We start from the raw sequence: 18,534 nt of genomic DNA on the forward strand, positions 1-18,534 counted from the left end.
AAGAAGTCTGAAGATAAATGTGAGAAGGGTGGGACAGGCAATAGAAACAAACATGAAACTGTTTGAGCAGCATATTCCAGAAGTCTTGAGGTCTTTTTGAGCGTAGCCTTCATTGATTTGAGTTCTACCATACCATTCTCTCACTAGAAGGGAAAACCTATAATGGCAGCAGGCCGTAAAAGTAACCCAGTTTGGGACTATTTTAATGAAGTTCTTCTACCTTTGGGTAAGACAGGAATGCGTGCAAAATGCAAACAGTGCAACAAAGAAATGCAAGACCTGGTTGCCTGAATGAAACATCATCATGAGAAGTGACAGAGTCCTGTGGCACCTTATAGACTAACAGAAGTATTGGACCATAAACTTTCGTGGGTGAATACCCACTTTGTCAGACAAGTGGATATTCACCCACGAAAGCTTATGCTCCAATACTTCTGTTACTCTATAAGGTGCCACAGGACTCTGTCGCTTTTTACAGATTCAGACTAACACGGCTACCCCTCTGGATCATGAGAAGTGTTCCTTCTCAGGAGGAAGCCGCATTGAAGACGATGAAAGGAACATGTCTGAACATGCAGGATCTCCAGGTTGGTAAACTTTTTTATTTCATACTTCTTTCTTAAGGACTGCCTGTCTTCCTTCTGGACTATTCTTGAATTCTCAGGTTTGAGCAAAAAATATAGTGGTTACACTATAGTACTATCATTATAGATGCAGTTGTGATAAAAAATAAATAGCTGAAATAGGCAGATCTTCCTTTTACAAGTCCCCCTCTAAAGTAATACTGAGTGTCAGTGAATGCAATGAGTAATACTAAATGAGCAATGTGGTAATAATAATTAAATAACTGCATTGACTTATTTTGTTTAGGAGAATCCATCCTCAACATAGAGGATTCTGAAGACTATCCACCTTCAAGATCACCATCATTTTCTATAGTTTCAGAGTTATCTGCCAATTATAGTGTTTCAGTTATATCATGTATGTCACATAGCCACAGTACATCACCAGTAGCAAAAAGAAAAAAAAAATCTCCATCATCCAGAAACCACCATAGATAAGTTTGTGATAAGAACCAGCAAATTACAAAAAGAGGTAATTGATGAAAAAATTACCTGCTTTGTTTATGCAACAAACTCTCTTTTTTGTATGATTGAAAACCCATACTTCATTAACATGGTTCAGTCATTAAAACCAGGACACAGTCCACCCCACAGAGCAGATGTCGCAGGTAAATTGCTGGCTAAAGTGTATGAAAGAGAAATTGAGCAATGTGCAAAAGTCTAGAGAGTGAAATTGTTAACCTGAGTCTTGATGGGTACACAGCCATAGGCGGCAGGTTTGTATAATTTTTGGTGGGGCCCAAAATGGTGGTGCCCCCCCGCTCCCGCCCTGTAAGCCAATATAAAATGAAGCTACAACGCATCAGTGCCACAAGATTATAAGGGTCAATTAAAAGTAGAAAGTCAGAAGCAGCACTTGCCTACTTCAATATACAGTATTATATTTTGTTGCACCTGTTGTGATGAAGTGGGAATGTCCTTAATATTTTCTCTGAATACTGTGTGGGTGCCTCAGTTTCCCCTGCAAGATGCCAACTGAAGGTCTTGGGGACAAAGATCAGGTGGCCTCCTTGTCCGGAAGAGAGACAGAGGCCAGAGGAGGGAGTGTCAGTTTGGAGCTGGCTGGGGAAATGGGGAGAGACCCAGAACTTGGTTCTGGGCTCCCCACGCCCCAAGATGGACCTGACAGAGGGGTTCTGTTTTCTGTACCAACAAGCTCTGTTTAAACTGTGTTCCCGTCATCTAATAAACCTTCTGTTTTACTGTCTGGCTGAGAGTCACATCTGACTGCGGAGTTGGGGTGCAGGGACCTCTGGTTGCCCCAGGACCAGCCTGGGCAGACTCGCTGTGGAAAGTGCATGATGTGGAAGGGCATGCTGAATGCTCCGAGGTCAGACCCAGGAAGGTGTAAGCTTCTTGCCCTGGAGACAGTCTGCTCCGAGAGAGGAGGCTCCCCCAGAGTCCTGACTGGCTTTGTATGGAGTTGTTCCAAAGCATCACAGCATCCCCTTCCACACCGTGCACTTCCCAGAAGTCCGCACAGGCACTGACACTCCCTCCTCCGGCCTTTGTCTCTTTTCCAGGCATTAGGAGGCCACCCGATCTCTCTGTTCTCCAACACCTTCAGTTGGCACCTTGCAGGGGAAACTGATTTGGGAGAAATGAAGTAAAAGCTGCCCAAACCGAGCTTGAGCACACCTGAATTTTGAGGTGTTCAAATCTGGAAGGCAGGTGCTGGGGGTGGGAGAGGGCTGTGGGCTCCATGGGGGAGCATGGCAGCAACTGTCTGGAGCTGCACGGAGCCAGACACGCTGGTCTGAGTGGCACAGTAAGCGGTTTGGGGGTTGGAGAAGGGGTAGGGAGTTCCGGGGGGCAGTCAAGGGACAAGGAGCAGGGGGGGTTGGATGGGGCAGAGGTTCAGAGGGGCAGTCAGGGGACAGGCAGCAATTGGATAGGCATGGGAATCCAGGAGGTTTATCAGGGGACAGGTAGAGGGGTTCTGGGGAAGTTGGGTGGGGTCTCAGGAGGGGCAGTTGGGGACAAGGAGAAGGGAGACTTAGATAGGGGCTGGGGTCCCAAGGGGCAGTTAGGGGCAGGGGTCTCGGAAGGGGGCAATCGGGGGACAAGGACCAGTGGTGCTTAGATAGGGGGTGGGGGTTCTGGGGGGCAGTTGGGGCAAGGGTCTGGGGAGGGGGCTGGCAGCTGTGGGGAGCCCTGAGCCCTTTAAATCCCAGCCGCCTCCCCGGCTGGGATTCAAAGAGCTCTGGGCTCCCTGCCCCTGGGGCAGTGCAGAGCCCTCTGACTCCCGGCCGCGGCTGAGATTTAAAGGGCACTGGGCTCCCCGCGCTTGCAGGCAGCCCAGAGCCTCTGACTCCCGGCCGCGGCTGGGATTTAAAAGGCTCTGGGCTCCCCGCGCTTGCAGGCAGCCCAGAGCCCTCTGATTCCTGGCCGCGGCTGGGATTTAAAAGGCTCTGGGCTCCCCGCGCTTGCAGGCAGCCCAGAGCCTCTGACTCCCGGCCGCGGCTGGGATTTAAAAGGCTCTGGGCTCCCCGCACTTGCAGGCAGCCCAGAGCCCTCTGACTCCCGGCCGCGGCTGGGATTTAAAAGGGGCGAAACCTAGCTCCAACTATTGGTGGAGCAGAGCCCCTGACTATAAATATTCCTGGGGCTAAAGCCCCAGGAGCCCATATAAGTCGGCACCCATGTACACAGCTGGTCACAGACAATACTTCAAATGTATCCAAGATGAGAAGAAAGTATATAGAAGAGAGTCCCAAGCTAATAACATACGGTTGCAGTGCTCATTTGATGCACCTCCTAGCCAAAGACTTCAGTCTTCCACAATTAAAGGCTAATATTGTTGAAATTGCAAAATACTTCCATAACAACCACTTTGCTGTAGCTACTCTGAAAAAATGGGAGGAACCAAGCTAACTCTCCCACAAGACGTGCGATGGAACTCAGCAGTGGATTGTTTTGAGCACTATATCAAGAACTGGCCTAATCTGATGACAGTTTGTGAACAAAATTGTGAAAAAATAGATGGCACTGTCACAGCCAAAGTTCTCAACATTGGGCTTAAGAGAAATGTTGAACACATGATGAGTACCCTGAAGCCTTGAACAAAATGCAGGGAAATAGCTGCTTTATTTCTGACACTGCTGAAATTTGGAAGGAACTGAGTGAGCTCTTGAAAAGAGAAATATGCAATGACAGAATTAAATTACAAGCATTAAAAAAAGGAACGGGACAAGCACTATTTCCACCTCATTTTCTTGCAAATAGTCTCAATACTCGGTACCAGGGTCAAACCTTAACTGTTGAAGAAGAGGCTATGACATGGACATCCAGCAATCATCCCTCCATAATGGCCACTATAATAAACTTCAGAACCAAGGATTAACCATTCAAGAAATATATGTTTGCTGATGATGTTTTGAAGAAAGTCACACCAGTGAACTGATGGAAGTCACTTAAGCACTTGGATTCAGAGACTGTTGATGTGATAATCTCACTTTTAACAGCAGTAGCTTCTTCTGCCAGTGTAGAAAGAATATTTTCTTCCTTTGGACTAATTCATTCCAAATTGAGAAATCGTTTGGGACCTGAAAAAGCAGGAAAGCTTGTTTTTCTTTTCCAGATTATGAACAAACAGGAAAATGAAGGTGAAGATGACTGAGTCATCTGCAGAAACCAATATTTTAAGTTTCTCATGTTGACCTGGCTGACAGTTGATTTAATTATTTTTTTTAAATATTTCCATTTAACTATTTTAGTTAGAACAATTTTAACAAAAACAAACCTGATTTTAAAGAACTTGAATGTTTAACTAAATTCAAAAAAAATTTGTATGCTTTTGTTAAAATATTATGTGTTTGCTGTTGAAGAAAAAAAATCCAGAATACATAACGTTGTTGTTTTAATTAAATAAAACAATTTAAATGTCTGTCTGGTGATGTTCTCTTTCTAATACAGCATGGCAAGAAAATCCTCCAAATATTGATTAACCTGTTGAATTGGAGATAGTTCACCTCCCAATGACTTCACAAATATTTGCTTCACTTACCTTTGGTAAATGAAATAACCAAACAATCATTAATTTTCTGATATAGCTGTAAAACTAATCTGAAAAGTTTTCAAAATAAATCACTTTAAAATGTATAGTGTGTACTTTCTAAAAGTGAACCCTACATCTATCTCTGAATTGTGAAGAATATGTATTAAGGTTATAACAACCAACAAGAATGCACTTTTATGTAGAATCCATGATTAAATCGAGTCTTCCTGACTAGTGATTTAAATCAATTTGACTTAAATCAAATCCACCCTGGTTTATACTATTTTTTTATTTTTGTTAGCCCTGCAAAACCAACACAGATGAAAGAGAAGAACTCGATTATATTTCAGCACTAACCAATTCACCTGAGCAACTCAACTGAAGACAAAGACAGGTATAATAATTTGGCCTGACGAATCTTTATTACTAGTGATGTATAGAAGAAAGAATTTCAGAAGTTCCTAAGTGAACTTTTAGGAATGTCAATTACAAACCAAAAAAAGGATCTCTGACTTATAAACTGAACACAGTTGATCTGGTATCATTAAGACAGCCAGCATGAAACCCTGTGCTGCCAAATTTATCCAGTAACTTTTCAGGGTAGAATCACACTTTAAATTATTGAAGGACCATGCTCACTTCTTTGTTTATGAAATTATTTTCTCCACACAATGACCTCCATTCAACTGTATCAAGTATCAAAATTCTAAGATACTGAAACCTACCTCCTCCTTCAAAACTGATGGTTGTCAATTCTCTGTCAGAGACCAAAAAGCAAGTGTTCCATGGTTGCTTAGGAATACCAGTTTCATAACTATTCTGTCTCCACATCATCGTGATAGTCAAATTATCTAGTAATACGTAATATTAACTTACCCCTTGAACCAGAAAATCCATTACATAGAAAAAAAAATGCACAAGGTTGAATTTCTACTTCCCTACCTCCCATTTGGAAAATTGCCATTAAGCTTTCTCAGGAGAGGTAGGGGAGGAAGAAGTGGGGTTAGCTTCCCTGACGTCCTATGGAACATCAAGGGGCTCACCCTTCTAAAGCTGTGAATCTTAGATCTACTGGAATCATGAGAATCTAAACAGAGGTCCTGCACTTGTGATATCCTCCTTGTAGTTCAAAGGCATGCTCCCATGGCTTCCCTGTCAGCTATATGCCAACAAGGAGAGGCATTTCTCTGCACACTGGACAAGACAATACGAGATAAATGAATACTAAATTGGTCCACGTTATCTAACTCAGGCATCTGCCATGGAGTTATGAGGGAAAACAAGGCAAACGGTACCATGACAGAAATGACCCATCCACAGTCTCCGTCCCCTCCAAGCCACAGCCGTAGATCCCTATGGAGGGGCTTCCAGTGAGTTTGAGAAAAAGTGGAGAAAGACACAGCAGAGATGGCACTCCCCATTTTCACACCTTCTGCCACATTTGCTCCCAGAAGTAGAGGGAATGATCTGGCCCATTATGTTTAAATTTTATTGATTTCATATAAATGCTCTAGTATTGTATTTATTAAATGGTTTTACTCTACAGTACAAGTTAGAATACTTACTAGATAGATGGCCTTTATGGCCACTCAAAAAAAAAAATGAATCTTTCAAATAAAGTGGAATGTCTTATGTAATCTGAAATCATATAAAGTCTATCTTTTCTTCTTCATATCTGATCAGGAAGATATGCTTTTTGCCAAGAACTGTTACTTTTTCTTTATAAATGGTAATAACCCTAAATTCTACCTTCAGAGTTCAATGTCGATAATTACCTTCTGTCTATCTAAATTAGTGTTTCTCAAACTTGGGTCGCCGCTTGCATAGGGAAAGCCCCTGGTGGGCCAGGCCGGTTTGTTTACCTGCCCCATCTGCAGGTCCGGTTGATCGCGGCTCCGACTGGCCGCGGTTCGCCGCTGTAGGCCAATGAGAGCTGCTGGAAGCTGTGACCAGTATGTCCCTCGGCCCGCGCCACTTCCAGCACCTCCCATTGGCCTGCAGCGGCAAACCGCGGCCAGTCGGAGCCGCGATCGGCCGGACCTGCAGACAGGGCAGGTAAACAAACCGGCCTGGCCCACCAGGGGCTTTCCCTATGCAAGCGGCGACCCCAGTTTGAGAAACACTGGTCTAAATTCTCCCTTCAGTTTCAAATGGATATCATAGTCTTCACTTCCTTCCCCAGTGCATATTGCACACTTTTACTGTAACTGTATTTCATCCTAGGAACAGCTTAGTTCCTTTGGAGAGTAAAATATCTATGGCCAGAGGAGCATTTTGACATGATTAATGAAGTCTATGGGTTAAGGGCATGATCAAAAGTAAAGCACCATAAAATAACATGTTTAAAACAAACAAAAGGAAGCATTACTTCACAAAAAACATAGTCAACCTGTGGAACTCCTTGTCAGAGGATGTTGTGAAGGCCAAGACACTAACAGGTTTAAAAAAAAAAAAAAGAACTCGATAAACTCATGGAGGACAGGACCATCAATGGCTATTAGCCAGGATGGGCAGTGATGGTGTCCCTAGCCTCTGTTTGCCAGAAGTTGGGAATGAGCGACTGGGGATGGATCACTTGATGATTACCTGTCCTGGTCATTCCCTCTGGGGCACCTGGCATTGGCCACTGTTGGAAGACAGGACACTGGGCTAGATGGACCATTGGTCTGACCCAGTATGGCCGTTCTTATGTTTCTTATTATATAGTCATGGCCATTATAGAAAAACTATGATAGCTTACACACACACTTCTCCAGAAGCAAAATCAGACCTGTTCAAGTGTGTGACTATGTCACCCCCTAGTGGCTACATACTAGTACTCAAGACACAGCACTAAAGTGTGCGCATGTAAATATGTCATCCTCTAGAGCAGTGTCAAATGTAGAACACCACTGCTGTGAACTTCCCAGGATTCTTTGGACTTGTCTACATGACCTGAGAGTCTGCAATAAGGGGATGTGATTTGTAGAGCGCACCAGGGTACTGGGCTCCAATTCCCCCTGTGTATACCCTACTAATGTATACTGATGTCGTCCATTTTGAAACAGGACTACATCAATGTATACTAAGAAACATTTAGTGCATGCCAGAAGGGTCCACGTGTGGGGGAGTTAGAATGGAACACACTGGTGTTCTCTACAGCTCATACCCCATAGTCCAGACTCCAGAGCAACATTCAGCAAAACCTCGTGTACAGGTGCAGAACCACTTGGTCATGTTTGAGAGGCACAAGTCTGGCAGAAGCTCGTACATGTATAGATGAGGGGAAATGACAGTGAAGAGCATTAACGCACTGGCAGGAAAGTAGATACCCAACCTGGCAAGTCAAAGAAAAGGAAACTTCAAATAAGTCAAAGTAGAAATACCTATTGTGGCTGATAAAGGGACGGATACTGGTCTAAATAAAAATTCAAAGCAAAGGAGATCACTTTCCTTCTACCCTTCCCTTCCTTCATTTCTTTATTCAGCTTGTAACAAGTGGTCATCATGTCTTTCTTCAAGAAGAGAAAGGTAGGTCAAGAGTGTTGGAGAATTTCAAGAGAAATGGAGAATTTAATATTTCTTTGTAAACATGAATGGAAAGCCCACTAACTTGATCTGTAGGCAACAGGTAAAATAATACAACATTCAAAGACACTATGTAGTAAACCCTGGTGAGAAATATGATAAGTACACTGGAAGTTCACAAAGATAATTAGTCTGAATTAGCAGAGTAATTGAAAAGGCAGCGGTCAGTGTTTACAAATGCTCATCATGTACGTATGTGATGCTGCTGCTAAGGCAAGCTATGTGACTGCTCATGAAATAGCTGTGTCTTTTCTGACGGAGAACTTTTGCAGAAATGCACGTTAAAAGCCGCAGAAATAGTGCATCCCGATAAGCAGCAAGCTTCTGCAAATACCAGCATCTCAAGAAACAATTGCTGAGAGAATCAACAACTTTGCTGAGAATTTGAACAGTCAACTCAGGACAAAGCAAACTCTGAATATTCTTATTATCCACATAAAAGTTCAATCCTTTTTGAATTTTTCTAAACTTTTGGCCACAATAATATCCTGTGGCAATAAATTCCACAGTTTAATTATGCATTTTGAAGGGGGGGAACCTTTTATCTGTTTTGCATTGACCACATTTATTTTTAATGTCCCTTTGTTCTTGTGTTGAAACAAGAGATAGTCCTAATCTACCTTCTCCATATCATTCGTCATATTTTTATTATGACCCACCTTAAATTTGTCTTCTTTATAAGGTAAACAATTGCCACCTTTTAAATCTCTCTTCATAGGTGAGTTTTTGCTTGCCCCAGTCATTCTCATCACTCTCGCCTGAACTCCCTCTAATTTTGCTATATCCTTTCTGAGATAGGATGACCAGTACTGCACACATGAACTCTACATTCTAGTCCTTAGAATGAATTCAAACAAAGGACTGAGTCATTATCTGCTGAGAACTGGTCAGTGGCCCACATGAAATGACTTATTGGTCTCAATTATGTCCGAAAGATAGCTGGTCACAACACAAAAATCAGAATCAATCCTGGCACTAACTGGCACCTTTGTTGGCAAACTTAGCAGAAAAGTCAAGGAATAAATAAAGATTGAACTATCCTTTCACCTCTCAGGAAAGCTGTGTCACATTTGAACAGTAGAGAATCTTGCACTGCCAATAGATAATTGTGTGACTGGACTCTGTCAATCTGGCACATTTCGCATTAAAATATATTAAGAAAAAATAATTAAATCTACATTCTAATAGTGACTAGATTAGAGAAGTGTTTTCGTATTAGAAGTTAGTGGAAAAAGGGAACAATCTGAATATAAAATAACCACTTCTAATCCTTTTTTTAAAATATACTTCTAGAATTCTGCTCTATTCAAATCAATGAAAGTGACTCTCAAATTAAGTAGATACAATTTAAGGTTACATTAGTTTACACAGAAAGAAGTGCCTTTTTTCCATGAGACAAAGCACATTTCATAGGGCAACAATACATTTCAAAAACAAGTACTTTAAAGGCCAGTATCAACCAAGAACGTGTCCCAGTATATGATTTTAAAAAAAGACACACACACCAAACTAACAAAAAATCACCACCTATTATATTTCCACTCCTTGGTTTGTTGGTGCTTTACATTGAATAATAAGAATCAATGGGTAACTTTGTAAAAGCAATCACCAACAACTCATTACCCCAATACTCTACTCCCTAGACTGGCTCCTCACAGAATATTCCCCAAATTCAAAGTACAGTAACTCCTCACTTCAAGTTGTCCCACTTAACGTTGTTTTGTTATGTTGCTGATCAATTAGGGAACATACTCATTTAAAGTTGTGCAATGCTCCACTCTTACATTGTTTGGCTCCCTGCTTTCTCCACAGCTGGCAGCCACCCTACACCCCCACCCCACACGCCTCTCAGCACCTCCCGCCCGCCAGCAGTCCCCACAGATCAGCCCCTTTCCCCTCCTCCCCCTGCCTCCTGCCCTGCAGCAATTAGCAGCCTGGTGGCGTTTTGGAGGCAGGAGGGGTGCGGGGAGGAGCAAGGACTCGGCGCACAGGCTCCCCCTCCCTCCCGAACCCCACAAGCCAGCTGATTGCCCCAGGCAGGAGGGAGGGGGGAGGAGTGAGGACTCGGTACGCCTCCTCCCTCCCTTTGGAATGCGGCAACCTACGTTTAGAAGGGAGGGGAGAGAAGCCAGGATGCAGCTTGTGAAGTAAAGGGCGGGGGGAGAAGAGGCGAGTTAAGGGTGGAGGCTTAGGGGAAGGGGTGGAGTGGGCAGGCTGAGGGTTGAGCTCCCCACCCCTGGTGCTTGCAGAGTAGGGGAAGCTGCCCTGGAACCTAACCCCCACCATTTACATTAATTCTTATGGGGAAATTGGATTCGCTTAACATCGTTTCACTTAAAGTCGCATTTTTCAGGAACATAACTATAACATTAAGTGAGGAGTTACTGTAAAGATCCTAGCCTTCATGGAACTGGTACAAGATACCTAAGAGAATGACTGTCTCTCTCTGACCATTTATTTTGATTTGTACAAAACAGTACAAGGTTCCTCAAACCAAGGTCTAGAAGCCCTTGACAAACACTTAAAATGCAATCCTTAACACAGAATCAGAAATTTTGTCTCAAGCTTAACAGTAGAAAGTAACCAAGAAAATAAGCACACCTAGTACCCCTCTACCCTTGTGAGTTTTCTATCTCCCCCCAGGTCTAGGAAAACAGACTTAAAGATCAACTTAAAGGGCTATTTTCAGGAGAGAGTACGTTCCAAAGTCATGGAGATGGACAGAATCCTGGCAATAGCTCTCTCCCTTTTAAACCAAGAGGGCTCCAGTGTGAGCACCTCTGTTAGTCACATCACAGTATGGCATTCAACAGTATGGCATAGAGAGACACTCCCCCAAGTAGGCAAGTTCCAAGTAATTTAGGATTTATAACCAACACCTTGAACTCAAACTAGAAACCAGTACAGATCCTGGAGGACTGGTGTCATGCTCACAAGGCAATACATTCTGGCAGCTCTTTTGTTAAGCAATGTGCAGGTTTTAAGTTAGAAACAGGAGCTCACTAAGCTGCTGTCTGTCTGGCCTCAGTTCCATCTCTGGCTATATCTCTTCAGAAAGAAGTGCCAAAGTGCTCCCTCAACAAGAGGGTGAGAGGGTCTTTGTGGTAAAGTACTCTCAGAAGGACACACTCATCATACTCTTATTTCGCATGAGTTTATTTTTCTTCTCTCCCTCTTCTTAAAGGGTTTGTCCAGTGGTTCGCATGAACCGGTTGTTAAATTTAGAAGCCAGTTTAGAACCGGTTGGTAGAGAGGTGGGCAAACTCCGGCCCGCAGGACCATCCTGTCCAGCCCGGTTGAGCTCCCAGCTGGGGAGGCTTCCCTGGCTCCTCCCCCGCCTTCCCCCCCTCTCTCAGAGCCTCAGCGTGCCACACCGCTGGCACCAGCGCTCTGGACTGCTCCTGGGCAGCTCTGCATCTCCTACCGCTTTGAGCGGCATTGTAAGGGGGTGGGGCTGCAAGCTCCAGCAGGCCGCGCGGCCTCCATACACACTGCCCTGAGCAGCATGGTAAGGGGACTGGGCCAGGGCTGGGAGGAGGGGTTGGATAAGGGGCAGGGAGCGGTTGGAGGGGGCAGAGGTTCAGTGGGGGCAGTCAGGCGACGGAGGAACAGGGGGGTTGGGTAGGCATGGCAGTTCCAGGGTCTGTCAAGGTGGTGGTGGATGGGGTCAGGGCAGTCAGGGGACAGGGAGTAGAGCGAGTTGGGTAGGGGGTGGGGTTCTGGGGGGCAGTTAGGGTGGGGGGGGTCTCAGGAGAGGGTGGTCAGGGGACAAGGAGCGGGGGGGTTGATGGGTTGCGGGTTCTGAGGAGGGCAGTTGGGGGCAGGATGTGGGTGGGAGTAGGCTGTTTTGGGAGGCACAGCCTTCCCTACCTGGCCCCCGATACAATTTTGCAATCCTGATGTGCAGGGCCGGCTTTAGGAAGTGCGGGGCACAATTCAAACAGTTTCAAAAGGGCCCCGGCAGGGATGACTTAAAAAAAAAAACACGTAAAAATACACGTGGGGCTTGTACTCACCAGGCAGTGCTCCAAGTCTTCGGCGGCAGGTCCTTCACTCGCTCCGGGTCTTGGGCGGCACTGAAGGACCCACTGCCAAAGACCAAGAGCGAGTGAAGGACCCGCTGCCGAAGTACCAAAGACCTGGTAGGGAACCGGTTGTTAAGATTTTAGCAGCTCATCACTGGGTTTGTCCCCTACAAGTTGCTGAAACAAGATGGTGGTGAAGAGGATTTGGCAGGAGCCAGGTGACCTGCTCTTGGTCTCTATCATGTTGAGCCTGAAGATTAGATCACTAAGTACAGAAATGGGAGGGATGGGAAAGAATTCAGTAGCTGTTAGGAGAAAGGGGACCAGGTTCTGCCAAAGCTCCTGACATCTACTCTTTTTTCATCTCAGCTGCTCTCAGCAATCTAGTCCACAGATTCAGGATGACAGAGCCCAAGAGCAAGCATCCTGGCCCCCGCCAAGGCCCCATATGTTTCCTGATCACAAAACTGATCACTCATTTCAAATCCACAACTTGAGTGTTTCTCTGTGCAAACACAAAAACTGAACAACCGACACATTGGTATTTCATAATTTTCAAAGATTTTAGGCTTTTCATGACAAGTCTATTTTGTGTTTTATATTCTATCATTGAGGCCCATGGCAAAAACCCCATTAACTAACTGATATCAATGAAAACTTTACTCCTTCTAGTCTATAAGTTACACCATTTATTTAATTTGAATTCCAAATAATTAGGTTCATTTAGAAATTGCATCTCCTAAAAAGAAAAATAGGCAGACTCAAAATGTTGGATAGGGCAGACTCAAAGTAGCAGCATTTAAGATTATTTTAATTTTTTAATTTGTTAACACCATTAATTTGGGCTTGAACAGGGACTGGGAGTGGCTGGCTCACTACAAAAGCAATTTTCCCTCCCTTGGTATTGACACCTCCTCATCAATTATTGGGAGTGGACCACATTCACCCTGACTGAATTGGCCTTGTCAGCACTGGTTCTCCACTTGTAAGGTAATTCCTTTCTCTTCGTGTGTCAGTATATTTATGCCTGCGTCTGTAATTTTCACTCCACGCATCTGAATAAGCGGGTTTTTACACCCATGAAAGCTTATGCCTAAATAAATCTGTTAGTCTTTAAGGTGCCACCAGACTCCTCGTTGTTTTTGTGGATACAGGCTAACTTGGCAGAATATTAGAGAAAGTTTCCAGTAGTTGACAGTAGAGTACCTACTTTACCTACCTACATACTGTTCTGCCAAAGCATCTATTATATGGTCATTTAAATTACCACACAAAAAATTAAGTAGCATAGTCTTAAGAGAAATGGCATTAAAACAGTAGTAAAAAAAATACAGAAGGGGCTACATAGTTCAACAGAAACTCTTTCTCAATCTTTACTACAGCATTGCTACCCTCAGTGGAATCACAGCATTTATGTAAATTGACGGTTTTGTTCATTATGTTCAGTTGTTATCCCTTTTCCAGAAACAGCTATTTCTTTTGTTGGGAATTTAATAATAATCAAGGCTGACAGAATGACTTCCACAGAGATAGAAGTTTCCCTATTTATCTACAGGTAAACTAAGGGCAGTGACCTGTAAGCTTCCCTATATTAATTCATCGACATACTACTAACCTGAACTGGAGGGACCACCTCTAATTAACTGGATTAGGTTGAAATTACTAGTCCATTTCAGATAGGCCAAATAGATATCACACAGTAAATTTTTGACTAGTCAAAGTGACCAGCAACCTAGAAAAGGCTCTCTGTTCTTATTACCACTGTCCTAGGTTGTCCAGTCCTCCAAGTACATCTCTTGTAATGTTCATCTTACAGCCTACATGAAAGTTAACTAACATATAAGGATCAAGTCTTGCAAAACTGTATAGTCAATCCTTGGATAACAGGGCCCCAGCAGCCATTTAGTGAAACTGACATTATCCTTTAACTTTTCTGCTGATCGAAGAGAACAAACAGCTTACAAAATTAAAAAAAAAGAAAATGAATCCAATCAGTTGTATCGCCACTCCCAGTGTGGAACAGCTATGTGTAGAAGTATCAAAGCCATGCCTAGCAGTACCAGTTTGATACCTCTGTGGCTCCTGTACACACCTTACCAATAACAGAACAGCAGTTACACTGATGTGATCTGCATAAGTTTCACACTACTGTTCGTTTGCCTCTCAACAGGAAACTGAAACAGAAGTCCTGCTAGTTTTACTTCTGCTTCTTTCTGTGAAGAACAGCTGTTTTTAGTGGCAGGGCATGATGTAGAGACTAAGAAGTGAAGAGAATTTTTTTTAGAAAGATGCACCACTACAACTGTGACTGTTCAAAGCAAGGTTTGTCACTATCATATCCTGCATCAGGCCACTGTACCATTGGCTGGGCTAGTGTAAACCAAAAGTATTGGTATTATAGCTTCCCCATTGCTGTTGGCACTCCCAGCACAATTCCACAGTACTTCTGCAATCCCTTTGTCAACCAGTGCACAATGTCAAGTGTCTCCTGTGCTTGTCCGATTACTTACTTGTTTTGAGTTACCACAGCTTGTGTGATTTTATGCCTATGAACTTTCTATTTTATAACAATACAACTGCCAAATAATTTTACAAAATAAAAAATAGCATGTACAATGAGAAATGTTACTTTATATTTTGAGAAAAATAATGCATCATCTTTCAAAATAGGGCTAGCTAATTCTAAAAATCCCTGCTTCAGGGACCTGGGCTGCAAACTGCATGATACATGATGCACAATGCAGTTATTGCAACAGCCATGTAACATTTTGTATCAATATTTTGTATCAATATTTTGAAATAGGGTGGTTAGTGTGGACTGAAAAAAGTTACAAGTGCAACCCTCTAGTACAGCAAGGCTTTGGAGGGATACACCTAGTACTTCTTTCTGAAGTTAAAGAAAAAACTCAGAATACCTCCCGGGTATACGACAAGCTTATTTATTTCATCAACGTATAAAAGCATGTATTTACAAAATGTTAAACTACAATACAAACCTACAGTACTATAGGGGTTGGAGTGAAGAAAGTAACATTCGCCATTAAAAACCTCTGCATGTGGAAGAGGTGTTGCCATTATTACTCCTTTGGGGGACAGGGAACAATAACCATTAATACTGACAAATATTACTCTGATAGAAAAAAAGGACAATAGCTATTATTACTCACTGGGGAGGGGTAGAACAGGCCAACATTTACTGGTAGGGGGCAAAAGGGATTAGCAATAATTCACCAGGGAGTAAGAAATTATTATTACTGTCATCAGGGACAGTAAAGAAGCAGTATTGACCCTATGATTCATATTACTCAATGGGGAGGAAGAAGACAATAATCAGTATTACTCTCAGGGAGAGGCACTGGCAATTGTGACTCACTTGTGTTCTCTCTCTTCAGACAGTGAGAGAGAGACCCTGGCCATTGTGATTCTTGCTTGCTGGGGGGGGAGGGGGGGAGGCTCTGACACTCTGCTTTCAGTTCTATGGGTAAAGAAGGGAGTTAAGCCACAGTTACTGCTCCAAGGGTGGAGAGGAGGATCTGTGCATCTTCTCTATCCATGACTAGGGCCTGACTTTTTTGACTCTGTCTGGATGGGAAAGAGCAAAGATGTCCAGTAATGTCAAACAGACCCACATGACAATAACAAGCAAACAGGTTCCTCAGAATCAAAGACACTTAAAAAAAATAAGTCTCTAGCCCTTATGGTTGTGAAGAAAATCTTTCAAAAACGAACTATCGATAAATCAATTGAAAACTGAAGCTGTGTAATCTTCCTAAGTCTGCAAACGGACTAAACAGCTCTGTAAGTTGATAACTGTCTCCACTCAACTCAAATGACTGTTAACTCTTAAGGTCTACACACGGTTTTTGTCAGTTATGGTATGATTTTTTACCAATATAGTTAAACCAGTACAACCCTTCAAGTGGATGCAGCTGTAATTGTATAAATGTGACTTACACCAGTATAACTTATTATTCTTACTGTCCAGGAACAGAAATATACCAGTACAGAGCACATTTACACTGTATAATGATAACCCAACTAGGGAAGAAGAGTCTCTTTCAATACTTTGGTATAGTTAAAAAGTATACACAAGGAGCATATTCTACCCTTAATCCCTGTACAAACTTGGATCACAAACTCTTCAGGGCAGGACTAAAGAGGAGTCCAGTGGAGCCTTAAACGCTAACAGATTTATTTGGGCATGAGCTTTCATAGGTAAAAAACCACTTCTTCAGAGCAGGGACTATTACAGGTTTGTTACACGTTAGTGCCATGACTAGCACACCAGAACCCTGGCCCCTAGGCACTACCACAATGAAAGTAAGAAATAATAAGCCTCCCTCCATCATCAGGGAAGTCTGAGGGACACATACAACCCAAGGACCATATCATTCATTCCAGGAATAAGTTTGACGCTTAGACATTCGACCTATCTGGGAAACGTCTGGCTACTGTGACTTCCCCTATTGGGCACGGGAAGCCTCCGGGGGCGAGGGACACTGAGACCATGTGTGTAAGGAAAGGAGACGGGAATTCAGGCCCTCTCCAGGGTAGGACGGGGGGGGGGCTCTCTCTGGTGCCTGCAGGGGAATAGGGTGACCAGATGTCTCGATTTTATAGGGACAGGCCCGATTTTGGGGGCTTTTTCTTATATAGGCTCCTATTACCCCCCCATCCCCTGTCCCGATTTTTCACACTTGCTGTCTGGTCACCCTACGGGGAGGCTCTGAGCAATGTGACAATCTTGGAGAGGGAGCAGAGCTCGCTCTGCTGGGAGACGGAAGGAGACAAACACACACACACACCAGTGTGACACTCTCAGCCGGGGGCGCCGGGTGTACAGCGGCGGAGGGAACTGGAGCCCGACTCCCCAGGGCAGGCTGCGTCACAGGCTCTCTGGTGAGGGGCGGCCCTGGCCACGGAACAGTCCGGCTCCAGGTGCCCCGCGCAGGGGAGTCGCTGTCACTGACGGGGGAAGGGGGGGGCTGTCGATCTGTGGTTCCAGCAGCAGCGCGGGGACGCGGCAAGACATTCCCCTCGCCCCCCAGGACGAAGCGCCACGTACCTGGTGCCCCTTGTCCCGGAAGGGCCGGGCCGGGCCGGGCGGGGCGAGGCGTTGTTACCGGGAGACGCGCCACTTCTCCTGGCTCTTTCCCCTCCGCGATTCACGGCGCCGCTGCCAATTTCGAGTTCCACTTCCGGGGTCTGTGGATATGACGTCATCGCGCACAGACGCAGCAAGGAACCCGGAAGTGGAGCTTCTCGCCCTGACGCTCCTGAGCTGCCGCTGCGTCATAGGTGAGAGGGGCGGGGCTTGCTCGGGGAATCTGGGAGGGGTAGGGCCCCGCTTCCGCGTGGCGGGTGAGGGGCGGGGCCTCAGGGCTGGCGGGGCGGGGTCGCCTGGTCGCAGCTCCGTCCGTTTGCGGGCCACGGCTCTTGCCACCTTCGCAGGTGCCATTTTAGGGGCCTGACTGAGGCAACCTAATGGAATCCCCAGAATCTCAGTAAAACTATTGCAGGAGCCACTGAAATCAGAGGTGCAGACAGAGTGCGCTGGGCGGGTGCAAGCTGGTTGCCCAGAGACTGGCGCTTGAGGGGAATCAGCCAGTCACCCGCAGAGCTGTGGCACCAAAAAGCACTTCCAAAGTGGGTTGGCTGCTCTTAGATAACAAATACCCATGAGCAATCAGAGCGGGGCTGAGAGCCTTAGCCTTTTGGGATAAATTTGAGTTTAATATAAGAGGCGCCTCATGGTCTCAGACACCATCCGATGGTCCAGGGACATCTACACCGAACACATCACCAGCCACTGACAGTACCAGGAGGCGTGAGCCGGAGCGACATTGTGCATCAACTACGAGAAAGGGACCGAGAGACTCTTTCCGTTGGACCATATGAATTGGAACCGTAAACTCACTGAACATTAAATCTCACCAAATGAGGGTCAATCCATCCTAATCATTGTATCCACTCATTATACTCCACACCTGAACATATATGAACAACATACCCTCATATCTCAATGTCTGTACTTTGACCCGTTAACCATTTACCCCCAACCGGGGATATTGCAGATTATGTATTCCTTACGCCATCCAATCTTAAACCAAATTTGATAATCTGTACATTATTCCCTGATAACCAGAAACTTCTGTACCATTCACTTTTTTTTAATCTTAATAAAAAAAATTGAACCATATGAAAATTTAAATATGGCTGTTTTCCCCTTTCAGTAATGCACAGCACATGTCAGAGGGATGCAGTCAGGGCCTTGCCCAGGGAATGGGACTTTTCACATTTATTCCGTGGGTCCTTCCACCTG

General features: G+C 44.6%; 1 protein-coding gene across 7 annotated transcripts in view; it reads right to left on the minus strand.

The window, feature by feature from the left end:
* The window catches only part of FAM172A (family with sequence similarity 172 member A), a 357,166-nt gene extending 339,752 nt beyond the window's left edge, over positions 1 to 17,414 (minus strand). For 6 of the 7 annotated variants that reach the window (XM_039545378.1, XM_039545375.1, XM_039545371.1 and 3 more), the window contains exon 1: positions 17,278 to 17,414. The gene's annotated coding sequence lies outside the window, so the exon portion shown is untranslated. The remainder of the gene's footprint in view (positions 1 to 17,277) is intronic. The other variant, XM_039545372.1, reaches the window with a different exon arrangement.
* Positions 17,415 to 18,534: the final 1,120 nt, after the last annotated feature.

The sequence above is a fragment of the Mauremys reevesii genome, linkage group 6, assembly GCF_016161935.1.
Source record: "Mauremys reevesii isolate NIE-2019 linkage group 6, ASM1616193v1, whole genome shotgun sequence".
Lineage (NCBI taxonomy): Eukaryota > Metazoa > Chordata > Testudines > Geoemydidae > Mauremys > Mauremys reevesii.